A 24,773-nucleotide genomic window follows, 5' to 3' on the forward strand; every position below is an offset into this window, starting at 1 on the left:
AGTCTAATCAAAAGGTCATATTCACATTAATGACTGTAACTAATGACGAGTTCAACAGTCGACTACAGGAACCACTAGTCCATAGATTTACTGCAGCAATAAAAACACATTTTCTTTCCTTTAACGAGAACGTTTGACGACAACAATTCCAATCAAAGACTGACCCCATAGTCAAAGAGCCAAAGTCTAAAAAATAGGTCTGCCATACTTTTTATTTGTGTTTTTTTTTGTTAATTTTGATCCTAAGTACCAATAATTGGAGGGTCTGTTCTGCTGGAAATATTGTGAAAAAAAAAATAAAAATTGTGTCCTTGTTAGTGTATGTACCCCTGATTTTTTGATATAAAATTTTGAAAAATGAAAATTTTCCTTCAATCCTCAGTGGGCTGGGTAAGCTGTCAATAAATGCATTCCAGATGCAAAAAACACATATGGTGACAGCCTTCAATGAAACAACAACTCTTAAAACACATTTCTGCATGATTTTGGCTCAATTTAATGCAAAAAAAATCAGGCGTTTTCTCACTTTTTTTTCTCCAATATTTTCAAATTTACTTCATTGGCAATCAGCTACTCACCCAAGTTATGACCTCAGCCAATATGCCATTCTTTTCACCAAACAATATACTCATTCCACAGAAAAAATGATAAAAATCCAACCAAAATCAATGGATCTGTGATGATTTGTCTACTAATTGCTTTAAAGCTGTGGCACCACGTCTATGGAATGACCTGCCTCTACACCTACGGTCCATGGACTCTGTAGAGAGCTTTAAGAAACACCTCAAAACCCTCCTGTTCAAAAACGCTTTTTAGTCTCCCACCTGACCCAGGACCACCACAAACTGATTACACTCTATGTATTCATCATAACGTACTCCATGTGTCATCCGCCCCCCCCCACCCCCAGTCTCTCTATATCTCTATCGCTCTCTCATTTCTCCTCCTTTACTCTCTCTCTCTCTCTTTAACCCCAACTGGTCAAGGCAGACAGCCATCCTTCAGGAGTCTGGGTCTGCTCCAGGTTTCTGCCCGTTAAAGGGAAGTTTTTCCTCGCCACTGTCACCAATCACAAGTGTTTGCTCCTGAAGGATTCTGTTGGGTCTCTGTAAACTTAATTTGATTCTGATTTGAATTGATAAAGCACTTTGTGACTCTGTCTGTGAAAAGTGCTCTATAAATAAAATTTACTTTACTTACTTACTTTACTTACTTACTAATTGGCAATACAGGCCCAGAACCACAATAGAATTTTAAGCTACTCTCAAAATTCCAAAAGACAGAAGATGAAGATATTTAGCTTCATGGCACACTTACACACACACACACACACACACACACACACACACACACACACACACACACACACACACACACACACACACACACACACGATCTTAGTAATTTGAATGAGTTTGGAACAACCAACAGACTTGGAGGCTGTGCATCATCCTCTGTATGTAAGTCCAATGGGTAAATGCTGCAGAATGGAAATCATTCAATTATTAATAGACATTAATATTTCTTAGGAATTGTAGGTGCAATTTTATTGAAAAAAAAAAAAAAAGAATGTTTAATAATAGAATTTGGATTTGTTAACCGTTGCTCTTGTTACCCTAAACTGGATTGTCAAGAATAGATGTACTGTTCCTTTAAGAAATAGGCAGAAGTCATTCTACCTGATGTTGTCGATTTTATCTGAAGTAAGTTCTGTATTTTGTCTTACTTTCAATTGACTATTTTAGTTTATGTCTACGGCTTAAGTGTTATAAAGCTGATGTCATAACTTGGCTGATGTCATAACTTGGGGGAATAATTGATTGCCAATGAAGTAAAGTTGAAAATATTGGAATTAAAATTATTGGTCCTTAGGATCAAAATTAACAAAGAAAACACAAATAAAAAGTATGACAGACCATGTCAGGTTCAACCCATTTTATTGAACTTTTGATACTTTGGCTCCCTGACTACTAACCCAAACCAATCACAATCTGAAGCATAAAGCCACAGTGATAATCACAGCTCTTTTCAGACCAAAACGGGTGCAGACGATCTCCCATTACTATCAGTAGTGACTTCATGAATCATTAGTAGGACATGAGTTTAATACAGAAGACAAGGATCCCCCTCCTGAGGACAGGACCGTCCAGGGTTAGTGACCAGGGCTGGATACAGATGGTGGGGGTTGGTTTAGAGGAAAAAAAAAATGATATGGCAATGAGTATTTATAGGCAGAGCTTGTGTCAAAGCTCAGTGGGAGTAACCCAAGGTTCTGCTTACGTCCCACTAGATTTGTGACCTTATTTTGAACCAGCTGAGCGTTAGGCTGGCACAGGCAGACCGGCCCTTTTTAGGATTCATCTATGAGCTGACAGAGGAGGGAAACACTCTGAGAATACCTCTGCACGTGCATCAACTCACACCTGGCATCTCATACCTTTGACTATTCTGTTACTAGAATGTATATCGGCTAAAATTTACTTAGGGGGTCAAATGAGTGGCCATTTTTGTCAAAAAAAAAAAAAAAAAAAAAAAATAAAGTTGTAAGAAATGCACAGAACTGCGTTGAAATAATGCTAATGCGTTTGTGCACAGACTACTGATATTATTTGACAGTGGAAGCTCTATTTTCAGAAATATTGGATTTTGAATAGCACGTGTATGTGAAAACTTTTGCTGGTGGACGGACGTGACATTACCCATGATGCTCTGGTCAGTACCAGTACTTTATTAGTAATAAACTTATATACTTACTATTGCTAATTCTCCTCTTATTCATAAATGTTAGTATTGTAGATCTAAAGCAATAACAGCTGACACAAAAACACAAAATGTGGCAGTGGACGGATGTGACATGGCTGCCAAGCATCAGTATGATGGGATCCGTAACAACCATGTCACATCCGTCCACTGCCACATTTTGTGTTTTTGTGTCAGCTGTTATTGTTTTTTTTCACCATTTCCACAAATGATCCCTGTGCAAAAACTAGGATCAGAATTATTTATTGCATAGTTTATCATCATTCTAAAAAATAAATAGCAATATAGAATTGTTATTTCTTTATAAAAATGCTTATTATTAGAAAACTGTTGATTTAAAAAGTGACGTGTGACATTCTTAATGTATGTATTGGCGTAACATAAGCAGGATGGATCAGCACCATACTCCATATTGCAACCTGTAAAAATAAAACGTGATATGTAGTATATAATCTTGTAAGAAAAATTGGGGAAACTAAAAGAATAGAATATTTGTTTTTCAGGTAAATTCACTTAAAATATAACTTGGCCATTTGTGACATGAAAATATTGCATTAATTGTGATGAAATTGGAGATTTTTGACCTGAAAACATAGTTCATATGACCATCAACATGTTGCAACAGAACTCAAATCCTGTAAATTTGCATAACTTGCATTTACCAACACAAAGTTCCTTTGGGGATTCACCTATATTGATTTCTTATGCACAAAGGCATAAATAAGACCTCTAAGTAAATTTTAGCCGACATGAGAACATTGTCACAGTGCAGGCATTCGAAGCCACGGTCATCATTATATTAGCATTTTCAGAAGATTACCCTCTAGAATGATCTGAACTCAACACTAGTGACATGAAGCATGAAGCCTTTGCACATCATTGCAGACCAGGTGTGAATGCCATCATCTGCAGTATCTCTGGAAAAGAGAGGCAATCATTCAGGAAGAGACGGAGCGAGAGGAAAAGACGGTCAGATGACAGGAAAATAAATGAGAAAATGCAGGCAGATGTAGACGCAGAGAGAGCGAACAGGTAGAACCCAACGGTAGCAGCAGAACGCATTAATAACCACAAAGCAGCAGATGGGAGTTCAACATGCTGCGAACTCAAATACTAATGATACGAAGAAGGTTGTTCCTACCATTACAGCTCCACCTAAAACAAATTCAAACAAAGAAAGGTACGCGTGGAGAAGATCACACCTACATACAACTGCAAGGACCTTATCAAGGACCGAAAATATAGTTCCAACATCCTTTAAATACGTGAACAAAAGTAGAAATGTTTCAACATGTCTATGAAGGCTATTCTCATATTCATGTTCCACATTTGCAATTTTATAAGGATATCAACAATACAGATCCAAAACTAATCTAAAAATACATTGGTTTTAGTCAAATAATAACAACAGGACATCACCCCAGTATCTAAACCCTCCACAAAGCTGCAGAGATTTCTAAGTTGAATCTGTTTTAGACCTTTTTCTTCAGCGTCCTTGTCTAAATCTGATAGGTTTTCAGTTTTGTTCAGTATATTCCACTACAGACATTATTTAGGGATGTAGACTTGTCAAACCTGAAAGGAAGGCAAAGATGAGCAACTCTGTCCAACTTTGGATTTACAGTCCATTTTTGCATCACGAAAAAAGGAAAAAACATCTAATTAATTATTATTACAGCTTCAAAACATACCCAAACTACTTTAGTTATCGGAAACTCATCTTTCTGAATAAAACTGGATAGAAAAACATATGGACGTTCGGAAGGACCCCTAAACCCCCGATGCATTCACCAAAGTCTCCCAAAAATGTGGCTTTAAAAAAAAAAAAAAAAGCATCAGTTTTTCTTGAAGGACAACCCCCAAATCCTTCAAACAGCCCTTCAGAAAACTACATCCAATCCTGAATAAAGACTCATCAAACATAAAGTAACAACACCTAGAGTGATGACGATGAAAAACCTCTGTAAATGAGACAAACTACTGCCTCAGACCACAAATGATCACACCTGATACTGTTTCTACAAGTACTAGCTCCAAAATGGGTTGAGAACAAACCTCCACACTTTACCTAATGAATAAAGTCTTGTCAGTCCTGTTTTACCCGGTCTAATATCAGGGTTAGGTTAGTTTTATTTGCATGAAAAAAACAGGGAGACTGAAATACAATCTGTGTGGTTGAGTCAAAAACAAATGAACCTAAACAACATTATAGTATTGACAAACATAAAGCAATAGTACTGGGATTACACTTATAAATGTCATAAAACTATAAAATGACATAAAATCAATCTATTTGCCTTGGTTTGGCCAAACTCTGACCATGACAAAGGGTTTGGAAGGAGCCTATAATTAACCTTTAAAGACTAAAAACCATTTACTGATGCAACTAAGACTATCAATACATGTAAATAATTGGTGTAAAATACAGTTTGTCATCTTTTCATGGCAAGGTTATAATAGTTTTGGATTTTTCATTATAGTTCAGTTTTATTTAGCTTGACTTTTTTTTCTCTAATTCAGTAAGTTTTAATTTGTTCTTAGAGCAGGTTTGCTAGTTTTTATTAATTTTCGTTTTTTTCTAAATGCTTAGTTTTAGTTTAGTTTTTTATATCTTTTATCTTCTTCGCTGTCATATTCAAATAAGTCCCAGACAGGACTCTGCTGCTGTCCCCCAACTTTAGTCTCCATGTTTCCAGGTAGAGTGGGGACTAGAAGACGACTGGAAACCACAAGTGATCACAAGTGACAGACTGTTAAATATCAAATGGTGCCAGCAGCTAAAATTGCTTGAGGGAAATAAATCTATTTCATATCAATCCAACATTGACAAAAACGAAAAGAATTTTATCCATCATTTTTATACGTTTCAGTTAGTTTTGTAAGCACACAATACAGTTTCAGTTAATTATCGTTTTTTCTTTAAATTATAGTTTTTATTTATTTCAGTTAACGAAAATGTTTTTACAATTCTAGTTTTCGTCATTTCGTTAGTTTTCCTTAACGATAATAACCTTGTTTCATGGTCATCAGATATGACCCATTTGGACGTTCAGAGGCTCCGTAGTTACTGTGGAAACACCGTCATCTTCTACAATACAGGCGTCAAACATGCAGCCTGGGGGCCAAATCCGGCTCACCAAAGGGTCCAATCCGGCCCACGGGATGAATTTGTGAAAAGTAAAATTACACTGAAGACATTAACAATCAATGGTGTCAAAATCATTTTAATTCAGGTTCCACATACAGTCCAATTAGATTTCAAATGGGTCAGACCAGTAAAATATTACCATTATAACCTACAAATAATGACAACCCCAAATGTTCTCTTTGTTTTTTTGGTGTAAAAAAGTAAAATTACATGAAAATGTTTACATTACCAAACTATACTTTTACAAAAAATGTGAATAACCTGAACAAATATGAACAAATGGAAATATCTTAAGAAAAGTAGATGCAATTTTACCAATATTCTGCCTGTTACTAAATATTTTGTGCGATCGTAATGCACATGTGTACATGATAAACTGACAAACCGAGGCAGAATATTGCTAAAATTGCAATGGTTTTTTTTTAAAGACAATTCAAGTTGTTCGTGTTATTCAGATTTTTAAGGTAACTTTGTACATTTACATTTATGCATTTGGCAGACGCTTTTTTCCAAAGTGACTTACAGGAGAAAACCAATCAAATCAATCAATCAATCAAATTTTATTTATATAGCGCCAGATCACAATAGAAGTTATCTCATGACACTTTATATATAGAGTTGGTCAAAACCAGACTCTTAGCCAATTTACAGAAACCCAACAGAATCCTCCAGGAGCAAACACTTGTGACTGGTGACAGTGGCGAGGAAAAACTTTGTAGATGTAAACCTGATCATAATATAATTTTACTTTTTTCACTGTTAGTATTTTACTGGTCCGGCCCACTTGAGATCAAACTGGGCTGAATGTGACCGCTGAACTAAAATGAGTTTGACACCCCTGTTCTACAACATTGATTCACCAGTAAAACCCATGGAGTTGGATCAATGACAGTGGATGGAAACACTGGGTTTATGTTCAGTTAATGAGAGATTTGACAAAAAAAGACAGTTTTTCTTCAGTTTTATCTGTTTTCTGTCCATTCAGTTACACATACATGCTCAGTAATTTAAATATAGCAAAATACCTGATTTTCACGTCTGATTACCAGATGAAAACAAGGGGAAAAAATTTAATTAAAAAAAGCAATCAATTTCAACGTGAGGGAAAACATCACAATAAATAAGTGAAACCCAAACTAAAATGTTCACCAAGGCTTCCCAAGCTAAAAAAAAAACAAAACCCAGCATCGACAAACACTGATGCTATTTATCCACAGTCATGTGTAACAAAGGACTGAGGTCAAAGGTCACCTGAAACCCAGTATGAGCACAGCACTTGTGTGTCCATCTGTAGACCACATCAAACATTTGACTTGGGAGAAAATTGCATTCTTGAGGGGAGGAAAATCAGCTGCTGTGTGGAAATATGTTCAGGTCTGTGAGTTCATATGAACGCAACACAAGCAACAACAGTGTGTGAGTGTGTGTGTGTGAAGTATGGCCCCCTTCAGGCTGTGCTCGTGAGGTCAGAGGTCAACACTTTTAGACCTAGAGGCGTTTGATTTCATTATCCTGACGGAGGGGTGGCGGTAGCAAAACGCTAGCAAAAACAAACAAGGAACTGATCTTATTGAGTTAAAATGAGTCACATATACACACACCAAGGTTATAATAGTTTTGGATTTTTCATTGTAGTTTAGATTTATTTAGTTTTGACTTTTTTTTTCTAATTCAGTTAGTTAGTTTTTAGAGCAGGTTTGCTAGTTTTTATTAGTTTTTGTTATTTTCTAAATGCTTAGTTTTAGTTTAGTTTTAGTTTCTTTATATGTTTTCTCTTCTTCTCCGTCAAATAGTGATGGGACTTTTGGTTCTTTGAAGGGAGTCGTTCAATCAGGAGCTGTTCAGTGAAAAGAGCCGTTCAAAAGACTGGCTCTGTTATGTTTTTTGCATTATTTTGAAACATCAGTGTTTTAATGACTAAATAGGCTACATGTGATGATTGACATTACATTTTAAAGGTGTTTAACTGGCGTGGTAGTGAATATTACCATAACGTAAAAAAGAATAGTTAGTTCAAATGTGTGGGTTAAATACATGACATGAGAGGTGACATTAGGGAAATGCTGGAATTTGACAAAAAGCATCACGGTACATTATGTGGACTAGTCTGTAGCCTAAAAATGAAGAAGAAAATAAAAATTTTCTTATGAAATAACATTTTATTCTCCTCAAAACAAGAACAATAAATGTGTGTAAACATACGGAAAAAATTGCACAAAACACAACAGTGATTAATCACTGCAATTACTTAAATACCTGAACTATAGTGCAATTCTCAGAACAAGAACAGTATGTTGGTAAACATACAGAAAAAAATGCACAAAACACAAAAGCAATTTATTATTGCAATTACTTAAATACCTTAACAACTGTAGTGCATTTTCTGCTTTTCCGCTAAACTGACAGGCAATTGAACACTCCCTCCTTAAAAAAAAAAAAAAAAAAAAATTAACGGCTCTTTACAAAGACTCGGTTCAAATCGTTCATTTCAAAGAGTCGTTCAAAAGATTCGATTCGTTCGTGAACGTCACATGACTACCATCAAATTCAAATAAATCCCAGACAGGACTCTGCTGCTTTCTCTCAACTTTAGTCTCCATGTTTCCAGGTAGAGTGGGGACCAGAAGACGACTGGAAACCACAAGTGATGGACCGTGAAGTGTCGTATGGTGCCGCTAGCTAAAATTGCTTGAGGGAAATAAATAGATTTCATATCAATCCGACAATGACAAAGATGAACACTAAGGGAATTTTATCCAGAATTGTTATACATTTTAGTTAGTTTTATAAACACACAATACAGTTTCAGTTAGTTATCATTTTTTTCTTTTAATTATAGTTTTTATTTATTTCAGTTAACGAAAATGTTTTTACAATTCTAGTTTTTGTCATTTTGTTAGTTTTCATTAACGATAATAACCCTGACACACACGCACGCACACAGGAGGTTGATTCCATCCAACATCCCATCAAACACATCCGAACACTCCGACACAGACAAACATTAGTTATGGAGCGTCAGTACGTTAAATGAAAACATCTGCAACGACTCCACGAGGACCTGGTGGATGCTTGTAAATTTTGAGAAGCTGCACATGGATGGAATAAAATGGAATAAAACATACTAAGAACATAAATGTCATCATTAGGAGTGAAGGGGTCAGAGGTCACAGCCAGCTGTCACCTTTCTTTTAAAAATACCCTGATGTTCAAACCTGTGGACTTTCACCTAGAGGCCACATACACACCAACACAAGGCAGGTCACACACCAACAAAGACACTGTCTAATTACCCCGCCCCCCGAAGGGGAGGCAAGGGGGATTGTTTTTGGTTTGGTTTGTTTGCTTGTTAATTTGTTTGTTAAAACTATTGGTTGAATTCATACCAAGGTTCTAATAGTTTTGGATTTTTCATTATAGTTTAGTTTTATTTAGTTTTGACTTTTTTTTTTCTCTAATTCAGTCAGTTTTAATTCGTTGTTAGAGCAGGTTTACTAGTTTTCAATAGTTTTTATTTTCTAAATGCGTAGTTTTAGTTTAGTTTTAGTTTCTTTACATCTTTTCTCTTCTTCTCTGTCGTATTCAAATAAATCCCAGACAGGTCTCTGCTGCTTTCTCCCAACTTTAGTCTCCATGTTTCCAGGTAGAGCGGGGACCAGAAGACGACTTAACGACAAGTGACAAGAAGTGACGGACTGTTAAATATCATATGGTGCCAGCAGCTAAAATTGCTTGAGGGAAATAAATCAATTTTATATCAATCCGACATTGACAAAGATGAGAACAAAGGGAATTTTATCCAGAATTTTTATATGTTTTAGTTTTGTAAACACACAATACAGTTTCAGTTAATTATCATTTTTTTGTTTTATAATTTTTATTGATTTCAGTTAACAAAAATGTTTTTACAATTCTAGTTTTTGTCATTTTGTTAGTTTTCGTTAACGACAATAACCTTGATTCATACCAAACTGGGTTTATATGATGTTAGTGACCGAGAATAGATCTGATTACATTTTGGGAACAGTAGGTCAAAATTAAAATTTTTTATGAATTTTTAAAATCCTTTTTCCCCACATTTAATTAAAATGCACAAAATTTCACATCTGTAGCAGCAAAACTGTTGGTTAAATTCATACCAAATTGGGTCTATACATTGCCAGTAAAGCAGAATAGATGTGGTTACATTTTGTGAAAAGTAGGTTAAACTTCACATTTTTTATGCATTTCTTAAATATTTTTTTCCTCCCATCTGCACACAAACAAATCAAGGTTTCAGGCTGATGCTTGTGTCTCCAAGTTGCATTAAAAACACACAAAAATATACCTGAAAGGAAACATTTCACTTTTTATTCATGTCCCTTCAATAAGATGCTGTTTCCAACTGGGTGACAAAATCAAGCAAAGCAAAACTGCACTTTTTCTGTGATGACAAACTTGTTCTTATGTAACAATCTGACCTGATTACACTGTGGCATCAGGTCTGTCTGTGCACTACTGTTTTCAGACCAAATTTGGCAATTTCCTGTTGATCAAATTCATGCTAATACTTGCTAATGTAGCAACGTTATGCTAACAGACTGTGTTTTTGAATTACGCGACAGCAAAATCCACAATCAGTGTATGCAGTTCAAATATTTTATGGTCTTTTTCTGGATCACAACCTATAGTGGAGCTGTTCGTCAGGTAAAAATACAGTTAACCCTTTACATTACAGGTGATCTTGTCCTTTCTTTTGTCTGTTTTGTTGTTGGTTGTTTGCGTTCTTAGGTTGCCTTTTTAAAACAAGTCGGGGACAACAAGTGAAAACCAGCCCTGTTGACTAACGGGTCATTTACAGCTCTGTGTTTGTGTCCCTGATTAAAAAAAACAATTAATCAAATAATGAAATGAGCTGTCAGTCAACACCCACACTGCAAACTATCAGCCATTAAATCTTATTAAGGTAACAAAACTTCACAAGGAAATTAGAATAAATCACTAAATATTCAGGCTTTTTTTTAAAAATAGAAGTCAAGTGGGGACAGGGTTTCTAGGGACTAAAATGGAGCTTTCCATGGTATCAGTGATACAGTGGTGTGAAAAAGTGTTGGCCCCCTTCCAAGGTAAGAATAGTTTTTGGATTTTTCATTATAGTTTAGTTTTATTTAGTTTGGCTTTTTTTCCTCTAATTCAGTTAGTTTAAAATTTTTTTTAGAGCAGGTTTGCTAGTTTTTAGTAGTTTTTATTTTTTTCTAAATGTTTAGTTTTAGTATTAATTTTAGTTTTGTCAAACCTTTTCTCTTCTTCTTTGTCGTATTTCCATAAATCCCAGACAGGACTCTGCTGGTTTCTCTCAACTTTAGTCTCCATGTTTCCAGGTAGAGTGGGGACCAGAAGACGACTGGAAACCACAAGTGACGAGAAGTGACAGACTGTGAAGTACCGTATGGTGCCACTAGCTAAAATTGCTAGAGCAAAATAAATCGATTTCGTATCACTCCGACATTGACAAAGACGAAAACAAAGGGAATTTTATTCATAATTTTTATACCAGTGGTTCTTAACCTTGTTGGAGGTACTGAACCCCACCAGTTTCATATGCACATTCACCGAACCCTTCTTTATTAAAAAGTAAAATATGATTTTTTTCAAATTCAAGACACAGGTATATGTTTTACTGGTGCACAAAATGAACCGTGCATTAACATCACTGTGTTCAAAGAACAAAACCAATACAGTGCATGAACTCACAACAAATTACATACCTTTTCGCAAAGACATGACCTTTTTTAATACTACCACACTGAAATGGTTTTAATTTTTAACCTTGTGTATTCCAATAATGAACTTATTGTATTTATGCTATTTATCACTTTTAACATTTTAACATACACCCATCACCTAATTTCCATCAGGCTACAATAATAATGAATATTTACTGCAAATCAGTGTGACTTCTGCTGTTGCCTTTGAGAGACCAGTTCAGAAATGCGTGGTTTCACCTTGGCAAGTGCCACTCTCTTTCTCCATCCGCGACAGTGCGTCGGTCGTCACATGACTGTAACTGACCAGTGCAGTGACCAAAAAATGTAAACAAACGCTACACATGGCTGCCTCTGTGGTTAACAGGAAGTAGCAAAAGTCATAACAACGATGTGGAAAATACTCAAATAATTCATCGTCAGACGAGTGGAAGAGATTATAAACACTTCCGGATGTGTTGTAGTGCTATAAGCAACAACAATACACCACGTATATTGGATGTCAATCAGAGAAAGAGTCTCTGAAGCCACTTGTTTACATACACGGACCTAGCCCGACACACACACCCGACTAATGAGTCGAGTGTGTGTCTTGACCTCCGCCGAACCCCTGAGACTGACTCACCGAACCCCTAGGGTTCGATCGAACCCAGGTTAAGAACCACTGTTTTATATGTTTTAGTTAGTTTTGTAAACACACAATACAGTTTCAGTTAGTTATCATTTTTTCTTTTAATAATAGTTTTTATTTATGTCAGTTAACAAAAAGGTTTTTTCAATTCTAGTTTTTGTCATTTTGTTCGTTTTCGTTTAGGATAATAACCTTGCCCCCTTCCTGATTTCTTTTTTCTTTTGCATGTTTGTCACATTTAAATGTTTCAGATCATCAAATAAATTAAAATATTAGACACAGATCACACAGTAAATGAAGTTCTTAAATGAAGGTGTTTATTATTAAGGGGGAAAAAAAATTCCAAACCTACATGGCCCTGTTTGAAAAAGTGATTCCCCCCCCCGTTAAAACATAAATTAAGTGTTTTTTTTATCACATCTTTAGAAGCCTGACAAGCCCAGCTTTTCAACGATCACCCAGGCCTGATTAATGCCACACCTGTTCTCAATGAAGAAATCACTTAAATAGGAGCTGCTTGACAAAGGGAAGTAGACTGAAAGATCCTCAAAAGTTAGACATCATGCTGTGACCCAAAGAAATTCAGGAACAAATGAGAAACAAAGTCATAATAAATGATAGTTTTGTGAGATAGTGACAGTTCTGGGTGTTGTTAAATGTGAGGCTCATTTCTGACAGCTCTACAGCTCATCATATTGCCAAACTAAAAGCTGGTATTTTCAGGTCTCTTTTCTATTTTATATGATCAGAACTAAAGGCAAAAATAATTAAACGCTCCAAGTGCGTCTAACGTCTCCCATGATTACTAAAAAATCCACTCTGCTGAACCAGAGGGCTCATAAACAATAGAGTGTTTGGTGATGTCAAGGAACTGACATAATTGACTCTGTGAAACGCTCAATAGAAACATCAGATAACTGCTAGAGCTGCAGCTATTTATTAGGCCTGAGCCCAGACACACGTCGGCAAGGGCCGATTAAAATCGCATGGTTCGTTTTTTTTTTTTTTTTATTCTCTCGCCCCTTTGAACGCAAATTTGACCCCTGAACTTTAACGAAAAGTCAATTTTATTTGACCAAAAATTCAAGCCTGGCAAAAATTTTTTTTATTTGAATTCGCCAAGAAAAAATATCACAAAATGACTCGGCAGCGCCCCCTCAAAAATCAAAATACATTACGCGGATGGGAGCCCTCCCCAAATTTTTTTCCACGTACAAACATGAAACTTGGTACAGACATAGCCCATGGTAGGACAAGTGAAAAATTACATTATGGCCCCGCCCTAAGCCCAACAGGAAGTCAGCCATATTGGGTGGAAGTGTGGACCTCTAAAATCCCACCCCTCATACTTTCATCATCTCCTCCTAGGGTTTACATCCAATTTGGACCAAACTTGGTGAAAATCACCTACACACGTGTGATCAAAAGTTATCATTTACATTTTTGATCAATTGTCGGGTGTAGCTGTGACAAGCTCGCGATGAAGCGGTCGTTTTCAGAAGTATAAAACTGTGCGTATCTCGCAGAATGTTGGATCGAGCCCACGATACAGTGTCCTCTCACTGTCGGTGGCCTCAGCGGTCATGTGGGAGGGCGAGGGCCTTAACACTACTTGCGGTTTCAATTATTTTTGTAATTGATGGATAATTGATTATTTTCTTCAATTCAATTAAACAATTATTTGAATAGGTGAAAAAAAATGGAAAAATTTGAAAAATCGTGTGAAAATGACAAAGAACTTGTCAGAATCAGCTGAAACAACCACAAAAAGGATAAAACTAAAAAGATATTAAAAAGAATTATCTATATATTATTTCTACTACTTATTATTACTATATATGATCTATATATTAATAACAATAATAACAACAGTATAAAAGTATATATAAAAACTAGTGCATTGACCAGTGAGAATCCATGGGGTCTAGAGGCCGCAAGTAAGTCCATTATAATCTTAAAAACAACTACTAACTCCAAAAGTATTAGTTGTATCAATATGTAGTTTTCGCCTCTGTGATCCTTGACCCAAAATACATAAGTATGCCAAACTTCAGTCAGCTCTTTCAGGATTTTGTGTGAATCCCAAGACACACATACACACACACACACACACACATAGGACACTGGGCTTTTAGAATATAGATATCTATAAATATAAACAACACCAAACCAGTCCAATGACAGCTATAAAAAATATGTCAGGCCAATCTCTCAACACATTTGGACCCAACGTACTAACTTATACCAACTGAACATGGAACTAACATATAACGTCTTCCTCTTATCCGGGTCCGGGTCACTGGGGCATCAGCCTGAGCAGAGAAGCCCAGACCCCCACCCCCCACCCCTCTACCTCCTCTAGTTCTAGTTAACTGGTTTAACCCCAGTCTGCCAGTGCAGAGGTACTGTCCCTGTCCTCCACTGGTGTAACTGGTTTAACCCCAGAGCTTTAAGGAACTCGGCTAAAAACTGGAACTACCATACAACTGAAAAAAATTAAGACTCATATTTGTAATGTTTGTGTTAAAGCCTCAGCGTTTAAAGGAGTAACTGGTGGTCCAAATGTAGAAAAGTCAATGTATGGACATTATCTGCCTTTTTGTCCTCGTCTCTTCTGTTGTTTGTGTTGATCCTGGTGTCATGTGCATCGCAATAAGCGTCCGTGTGAAACACAACAGTGGAACCAATGTTTAACAGCAGAGAACTTAAGGAAACAAAGCTTCGATTCAGAAAATTAAAATCTAAAACATTTTTTAATTGATTTGAGTCAATTCATTGATAAATTATTTCAGTTCTAATAATTAGCAGCAGGTTAGCTTATTTTAATTTTCATCACATTTGGAATCTTTCATCTGTAGTCTCAATATCTTTGGTGGTATCAGACTTGATGATACTTCTGCATTTGCTTCAGCGTCATGCTAAGGTTGATGCCTCATGGATGTAATAACATATTTTACAGGTAGAATGACTATTGTTCATCTTGCTTGAATAATGGTTGAATAGTTGGTGAATAAACAATTACCAAAACACTTCATCTGTAGCTGCGACCTGCACTCTGTGTGCTCAGTCCACATAAAACACCAAGTCTACGACTGAGATGTAACACAATCAACATGAAGTTAGAGCAACCTCTTAAAATGCCTCCATTGTCTCATCAAGTTTTGACAGAACCCCACCCGAGCTTCTCCCAGTGGCCTGGACGCTGATAAACACACAGGGCAGAACATACTGAAAGACAACAACCACTTGTTGATTAGAACAGGCACCAGTCACTTTACAAATCTGATGTCACAGCATGAAACCAGAGGGAGATGAAATGACAGCTGTCTGTATGCATGTGAGACAGGAAGTAAGAGGAGAAAGACAGGATGTGATAGAAGAGACAGGTTCAGTCAACTGAAACGGATAAACCTTTGAGTAACAACACAGCGAACACACGCACAAATACAAACAAACAAACACAAACACACACACACACACATGTCTGCAGAAGCAGCAGTGCCTAGGGTGGACACGATGGACATGGTGGACAGGATAGACAGTCTAAACTAATCTGGATCAGTGGAATAGTTGCTGAGAATGCTGTTTAATATGGGGTCCCTGTCTGCTGGTCTTTCTGTCTGTCTTTCATGTGTCCATTTTAGGAGACGCAGAGTCACTGATGTCAGCTGTCTGTATGACAGTGATGGACTGGATCAGCACAGTCTTCATCATTGACAGTAGAATGTGAACAGGTGACACTTACCCTCTGACTGACAGATGGATGGACGGTGAAGACACCGTCTCTTTCTGTCTTCTTTCCTTTCTTACTTCCTGTATTTCATCTGGTGTTTGGATGTTTCTTGTCTCCGTCTGATTAGTGTCTCCTCAGGTCGGGGGTTGTTGTCTGTCCTTTTTACTTCCTTCCTCCTACATATGAATGACAGAGTCAGTTCAATCAGCTGTTCCAGGTTCCTCAGGTTCCCCAACTCTAACCCTAACCCCTAACTCTAACTAACTCTAACTAATCTGAACCCTAACCCCAAACCCTTCTTCTGGTTCAGGTTGAAGCAGCTTCAGTCTCTGCTCACTCGCTCTCGCTCTCTCTCTCTCTCGCTCTCTCTCTGTATGTTGTTGTCTTCCTTTCTCTCTCCCCTTCTCTGTATGTTGTTTTCTTCTCTCTCCTTCTCTCTCTCTGTATGCTGTCTTCCTTCTCTCTCTCTTTCTCTGTATGTTGTTTTCTTCCTTCTCTCTCTCTCTCTCTGGTTGTCGTTTTCTTTCTTTACCTCTCTCCACCCTCAGTCAAACACATTCCTAAATCTAAACCCCATCAGTGACTCTCATCCCCCACCCATCTCTCTCTCTCTTTCCCTCTCTGTCCTTTTCTCTTCCCCCCTCCTCCTGCTCTCTTTCTTCCTTTCTCTCATTCGTGCCCCTCCAAAATATCTTGAATACAAAAGCTACTTCATATGCTGTCGCTGCCCCTCTTCCTCCTTTTCCTCTATCTAATCTGTGGCCCCTCCTCCTCTCTGACTCCTCCCCTCTGTCTCTCTCTCTGTATTTTCTTTCTGTGGTTTCCTCTCAGCTGATAGAGCGAGGCTTTGCTCACTCAGCAGTGAAGGCAAACAAGGCAAAAGGGGAGGGAGTGAGGGAGGGGTCACAGAGACGCTGCCACCTGATTGGTCAGAAAAAAGGGGGGGTCAGCTGTAATAGCTGAGGTGTTGATTGGCTGAGAGGTGGGAGTGCAAGCGGTAGGGGGAGAATGGAGGTGTGGTGATCTGAAACCACGCCCACCTGCTCCTGCTTGGCCTGTTCTCCAGAAACACAGACACAAGAAGACTTTTTCCAAAACAGTGAATGTTTGTGTTCAATGTGTGCCTTTGACAGCGTCATGTATGTTCTGTATACTGGACTGAAGTCATGTGACCAGTTACATACACAGATGGATGTATGGAAACACAAAGAGTGAACGTCTACAAAGAATAACTCAAAAATAATAGACCAGTGTCTCAGTGGAGGATATTCAATTAGTATTTCATAATAATGAGTTAGTATCTCAAAATAAGTTAGTATCAATTAATGAGTTAGTATCTCACAGTAAGTTAGTATCTCAAAATAATAAGTTAGCATGTCATAGTAACAAAATGTCTTAAAACGAGTTAGTTTTTCAAAATAATGTGTTATTTTTTTTTCCAAAATAATGACTTACCTTGACATGAAAAGCTTTACCAAAATTAAATTTTTTCCAGCTCAAAGCTTGGAATGTCAAAATATTGAGAAACCTTATCCGATAAATGAGATATTTCAGTTATTTTTAAAGTACTTTTTGTTATTTACACACCAAGTTGTTTCATGACCATTTCTCCTTTTTCTTAGACTTTGCAGGCACTGTATTATTTATACCTTCAGTATCTTTTTTCCTGACAGTGGTGGAGATGGGCTCTGTACATGTTTGGAAGTGTATTGGTGTATTTTTTATCAACATGAATTTATAAAAGAGTTTGTACCCAGGAGAATACAAATGCAAACATCTATGTACCCCCCCCCCCCCCCCCCCTTTCCTTTACTTCCCTGCACGTGCACACAAAGGCACTCTGTGCATGAAATGTACACAGTGCTTATGGCCTCCACAAGCACAGGAGCAGAGGGCTTATCTGAGGCTGGAGTTCAGATAGAAAATGAAATGCATGTGAAAAGTTTATCAGCTGAGGAGCAGCAGCTGCCCTCAACCCCCCCCCCCCCCCCAGTGTGTGTGAGTGTGTGTGTGTGTGTGTGTGTGTGTGTGTGTGTATTTTGCCATCTGGGAGCTAATAAGGTACGGCATGTTGACTAGGCAAGAACTATTTCCAACACAGCAGTGCACACACACACACGGTAGGTGGAGATAACTTAAAGCACTGGTGGATGACATTCTTGAAGCTGTCAAATACACATATTTAGCACAAACCTTCACCCTGGCCCACATGTTCAGACACAAACACACACCTCCTGGTCACGTTTATCCTTATTTATGAACTGACTCTAGTTTCTTTATTAGATGAAAACACACGGCTAAATGTATTCTAAAAATGGTCTGTCGCCTCAAGTTTCTGTTGCTGTCTTCCTCTGACTTCTACCTCCCGTTAGCTTCTATATGTAGTTAGTTCCACATTCACCCTTGAAAACTGCCTCTAATGTTGTTAAATTGTCAACAGTCATATACATTTATACCAAGCACACTGTGAACAGAAATACAAAGTAACTCACATGTTACACTGATCCATGTGTAACTTTATGCTGAATCCTTATTGGTTGTTTATTAAACGTAGGCCCAACCTGCAGTGGCTTAAGTGGTCATCCAACATTTCTCAACAGTGCGATGTCCAAACTAAAGATGTGTGTGTTTTGTTATTGTCTGGGACAACTCGAAATCTTTCTGTATTTACCTGTCTAGAGAGGTCACGATAAACAGAATTCTTTTTGTTATCTCTACATTACAAAATAAATTATGATACACAGAAGGGTTATTATAGGTAATAAAAAAACTAAGATAGATAGATAGATCGATAGATGGATCGATAGATCGATAGATCGATAGATAGATGATATACTTTATTGATCCTGAGGGAAATTCAAGTATTCAGCAGCTTTGCACACAGTACAAGAAGACAAAAAAACAGACTAGAACACAACACAACAGTGGGTTAGTAACCAGGACGACATTAAGGTTAGTATATATACTCTAAAAGATACATGCTAAAGAACTACTCTAAAAGAGCTTCCTGTACAATACTGTAAATAAAGACTTCTGATTGTATTTACACATTTCAGGGCAGTGATATAAAGTGAAACAGTGATTTAAGTGAGACAGTTATTTAAGAGATCTACGGTGGTTTGAAAAGTAGGTGTAGTCCAACTACATAAGGTGCTTGGATATTTTAAAGACTCATTGGATCAGTCCTAATGTGGTCATGACTGAGACAGACACCCAGACCCCCCCTGACCACTCAGTGATCAGTTGTACAGTCTGATGGCCAGGGGGATGGAAGAGTTCCTGAGCCTGTTAATGGATCAGGTCAGAGACAGCAACCTGGAGCTGAACACACTCCTCTGCCTGATCACTGTCCTGTGCAGAGGATGCTGGGGGTTGTCCAGGATGGACAGAATCTTCTCCAGGGTCCTTCTCTCTGCTGCTGACACCAGGGAGACTAGCTCTGTTCCCACCACTGAGCCAGCTCTCTTCACCAGTCTGTCCAGTCATGTAGCATCCCTTTTTTTAGTGCTGCCTCCCCAACAGACAACAGCATAAAAAAGAACCCTGGACAAGACCGACTGGTAAAACATCAGCAGCAGTTTCTTGCAGATGTTGAAGGACCCCAGTCTCCTCAGGAAGTACAGATGACTCTGTCCTTTCCTGTAGATGGTGTCTGTGTTATCTGACCAGGCTAAAATCATAGACTGTACAAAACCATTGGATGAAAGGTACCACTCACTGTTAATGCGGGATTTGACCAGAGGTTGCGCTAACCGAAAATATTCCGTCACTGACGGATTTTTTTTTTTAAATGACAGAAAATTCTGAAGGCCGTCCGTCATTTTGACAGATTAAAACACTGAGAGTAATCTACCGCAGAAAGTTTCACACAACACTGTGAACAGAACCTGCTCGCAGGATCACTGGTCTGTCTCTGTCTTAACAAGGCATCAAACATTCCGTAACAGCATCCTACCTGTATATAATCCAACAGCACCACTGTTCACAGCTACGCTGAATACAACAGCAGTACTTCAGTCAAATGACTCACCGTTAGTTCACCTGTAGTACACCCCCTGTCCAGTTGATGGTGAGAGTGAATATTAATCAGTCAGTGTCAAGTCTTGTGTCGTTCTTTAGCTGACTTTAGCCAAAATTAGATGTTACTTTGCTAGCGCAAACTGTGAAGACAGCCAAGTCTCTTTAGTTATTTTAAAGCCCAGTAAATGGGATGGCATTGATAAACGTAGTGAAAAAAGAGGGACTGATGCGGTGAAGGATGATGGACAAGCAAGGAATACACCAGTTCTTATGGCATTTGGTGTGCTATATGTACGCATTTTCTACCTTTCATGTGTTATTTGATGGCATGTCAATTTGTGCCAAGATCTGTGGTTCACATAACCTGAACCCTAACCCTCAGTGCATGGGATTTGACACTGCGTGAACATACACAAGGAAAGCTTATAATGTCTACAGGTTAAAAGTGGCGTATAGAATTATGCGAGTTGTAATATCACGTTGGTTTATTAGCCAGCAGCAACTACAGTTGTTTCATCATTGAGATGTTTTTAAACATTAAATACTACTAAATATATCTCATTATCATTTAAAAATAAAAATTTGAAAAGACGGATAATAATATGTTATGACGAAATTTTTATGACCCTGTCCATCAAAATGATGGAAAATAAAAATGTCTAGCACAACCTCTGGATTTGACTGTTACTATGTTGGGTTATTTGAGGCAGAAGTGACCATATTTGGACAAAAGAGATGGAGCTGCAGGAGCATAAGGGGTCACAGCCATCTGCAAAGGGTCATGGGTGAACTAATGCAAACCGGTAGCTGACTTGGTGAAACAGGTAACTTTAACAAGCACTGTACAGTAAAGTTAGTGGAACCTACTACCAGTAACTTCAGTGAAGCTGTATGTAAGGAAAAAATGTGCTTAATTAGTTAAAAAGCCCAGAAGTCCAACTGTCATATACACCTGTCAATCAAAGCCAGGCACAACAGATATTAAAACTTCTATTCAACCTGAAATATGAGCAATAATTTAAAGATGGACCAAGAGATCACTTAAGACGGCTCATTTATGTTCACTTTACATACGTGAACAGGATACTTCCATGTGTCTAGTGTGTTCGAATGAGCGTCTCTGAATCAGTCCAGCAAACGGTGCTACTCTGATTTAACATACTGGTCCAATACCACCAAGAAGAGTAGGGTTTTTTGATAAGAAGAACGTCATTAATAACAGACATGGTGATAACAGAGGGGGTTTTACTAATGTGGATACTAATGTTGGTATTGAGAAGGGTCGTTGTCATAAATATGTCAGTACTTTTTCACTAATGCTGCATTTCCACTACATGGAACCGACTTGGCTTGACTCGACTTGATTCAGGACAGCTTCCATTACCAACCATCCATTTACCGACTTTAGAGTACCTGGACGTCATAGTGATGCTGAGCATAGCTTCTGTAATGTCTGCTCAGAGAGTTGCTGATAAAGTTCATGCTCATTGTGTGTTGCCCCGTAAAGCTCACACTGAATCTTTTCATCAGCCACCAAGGACAGAAATGTCTGAACCTCCTCGACTGACCACGGTGTCGTTTTACAGGCTGTCATCATGGATTAACCTACCGGTATATATATATTTTTAAAATGGCGTGTCATGTATTGATGACGAAATGACGCAGAGACAACTCTCTGACCAATCAGTGGTCTGCAGTTTTTACACGTCACATTTTAGTATCTCTTCACCCATTTTGGAACCTTGGCCAAGCAAGTACTAAAAAAATTGTAACGAGTATCAGACTCCATGTTCTTTACGTAATGGAAGCACACAAAGGCCGAGTCGAGTCGGGTCAAGCCGGTACCACATAGTGGAAATGCGGCAAAATTCACACAGTCGCTCTTTCAAAAGTTCCACCATTTCTGTAAATCATTCTCCTCTATACTCAACACTGCCTCTACAGGTCCTGGTGGTACTGCAACGCATTCTCAGTTTGGGTTCACATCCGCAAACTCCCAGAGAGCAGACAGAAATACAGACATAATGAAGACAGAGGACGGACAGAAATACAGACATAATGAAGACAGAGGACGGACAGAAATACAGACATAATGAAGACAGAGGACGGACAGAAATACAGAGCCTAGAGGGTCTGTATTTCCAACACACCTGGAGGCCATTACATTGTTATCAGGCTTCTGCAGACCTTGACGATAAGCTGATCATGTACTGAAAGAGGGAAATATCTAAAAGATGCAGGATACCGGCCCTCAAGGACCGGAGGTGCCCACCGCTGCCTTAGAGGGTCCAAATAAAACCATAATCATTCCTGGAAAAAAGTTAATGTCCAAGTTTTTTTTTGAGAGAAATTTAATGTAAGTCTATGAGAACCTGATTTTTTATTAGAGCAGCATCTAATGGCCATCAGTGGTAGTGCAATGCTAAGATATTTAAGTGTTGGCTTCATTTTGAAGCTGAGGTCCTTGCCCTTTGACTGGATCTAAAACTAGCACAGAAAAAATACATATATTTGATCAACTGACACAAAAATACTGAAACCTATTTGATATCCAGTATTCTTTCATCCTTTCTTTTCCTCATCTGTTATTGAAGGCTTTCTTCCAAATGCCTGAAAAACCAACTATAAAATGACAAAAAGCTAAAATAAGACCAAACAATTCTTCAAAATACAAATAAAACAACTTATATGCTCTTAAACTAGTTCAACTAAACTGACTTTGAAAGCCTAACTGCTTCATTTCATATATTTGTTTCAAAGTTTGGAAATAACGCTGACAGAATCTTGTATTTGAAGACATGTTCAGACAGTAAGATATTTGCTGGCAGTCGGGATTTGTAGCCTCCACAACATATGCTACTGAAGACTGTTTTATGAATCTATCAGTCCAACTGGCAAGTAAACATGTCAGCTTCAGTAGCTGCAGAAATCATTCAAAAACTGAAAGCATTCTTACACTTGGACAAAGTAAGGGAATGGATTTGTTTAAATGTGCTGCTGTGACACAAACCAATGGAGTTTGTGTGGTTTGTTTAGGGTATATTACCAAGTGTGGAAGGATGTCACATTTCTTGTGGTGTGATCGATATAAGTAGAGTGGATTTAAAAAAAACAAGACACATCCTCAACTATGTACCTCCAAATATAGAGATGTAGGGAAAAGGGAGTCAGGGAGATGAGTTGTAGAGACAGAGACAGAAAGGAAGACTGAAAAAAACATCTGTCAAATAAACTACGGCAAAAATGACATCATTAGAACTTCCTCCTCAGAAGCAGAGATGATATTTAAGATCTTGTATTTCAACATAAACACACACACAAACTTCTGTCACTTTAAGAGCCCCATATTTGGAAGAAAGAGGGTGTGTCTTGTGCATGAAGCCCCGCCTTCATTCAAGGGCACTTCGAGTGCAGTTGAGGAGAAAGAGGCCTTGTAAACACACACACACATTCCATCCAATGCAACCAGCTCTGATGTAAGGCTCCCTTAAAGCGTGGTAGTGTTTGTTTGGACGTCTATATGACAACCTGCGCTCAGACTTTCAGCCCTGGTGTGTGTAACTACCTTCAACACAGACACACTCACATACTTTTGTCTTTTTCTGGGCCTCTCAAAAGTGACACCAGCTGTGTTTTTTTAAACCCACCAGCTCCAAACAGTCACAGCCTTCAAAACACTGACAAAGAAAGACTGAAGAGCTTGGATGTGACACCTCCAGTCTTCTTCAGTTCAATCCATTTGTCATGGTTTTAGATGAGCACTTTTAAATAAGTCAGTCAGCAGCTCCTGTTCATACAGAGGAAGAACAAAAGGAGGTGAAGATGGGAGGTGGAGGAAGGGTGGGAAAGGAAAGTGTGTGTGTGTGTGTGTGTGTGTGTGTGGGGGGGGGGGGGGCTAAGTGTGTTGGTGGTGTTTACTGTGCTTGTGTACATGTTTATGTAGTGTGAGTATTTCTATTTTCAGGGGTGACATCAGGGACACACATGTCTGGATGCAGTTTGTCAAAGTAAACACTGAAAGTTTAAAGCACTTTTCTGACTTGAAATCAAACCTAAATATCCAACAGCCTTCTAACTGGCATTTAGGCTCTCAGGTACATCATCATACACATTAAAAACTAGTAGTAATTAGTTTCAATGTAAATTTAGCTGTTCCCATCTTAGATTTTGGAAACAGAAGCAGCCACCTTAGGACAAGAGTGGAACTGGGGAAGAGCGACAGGTCAAACTCCACAAACTGTCTTACTGAAAACACATAGCCATACCAACTACACTGGAATGAACACACACGTCATATAAGCTACATTCAAACCCGGATTAACCATATGGGCAACTGGGCAATTGCCCAGGGGCCCGCGATGTCTGAAGGGCCCAGGGTAGCTCGGGCATAACGAAAATATCTGGTTATCTTTTGCTTATAAATGAAACTGTCCGCTGTCCGGAGCCAATGCACTGCACAGAAACCCTGCTCCTGCTGTCTGTGACCGTGAGCTGAGACCCTCTCCTCATTGGTCAGTCCAAAAAGCAAATCAGCTGTGACGCAAATCAACGTGCGTGCACTGAGCGGGATGTGAGACGTCAAGAACTATGCGACATACGTACGCGAATCAAAACGATGTTTACATTGCACTTACTTTAACTCTCTTGTTGAATTCTGAGGTGACAAGTGGATTTCTGTTTAACTCTTTCTTTGCCAATGACGAGATTTTCCGTCACTCCGTGTTTTCACTGTTATAC

The 24,773-nt window shown here is 38.2% G+C and overlaps 1 protein-coding gene across 2 annotated transcripts in view; it reads right to left on the bottom strand.

The window, feature by feature from the left end:
* The window catches only part of atosb (atos homolog b), a 62,678-nt gene that overhangs the window by 16,785 nt on the left and 21,120 nt on the right, over positions 1–24,773 (bottom strand). Inside the window, exon 2 of one of the 2 annotated variants that reach the window (XM_030144126.1) lies at positions 16,029–16,192. The exons of the other annotated variant lie outside the window; for it this stretch is intronic. The gene's annotated coding sequence lies outside the window, so the exon portion shown is untranslated. The remainder of the gene's footprint in view (positions 1–16,028; positions 16,193–24,773) is intronic. 2 annotated transcript variants of the gene reach the window in all.

This window comes from Sphaeramia orbicularis, chromosome 9, assembly GCF_902148855.1.
Source record: "Sphaeramia orbicularis chromosome 9, fSphaOr1.1, whole genome shotgun sequence".
Taxonomy (NCBI): Eukaryota; Metazoa; Chordata; class Actinopteri; order Kurtiformes; family Apogonidae; genus Sphaeramia; species Sphaeramia orbicularis.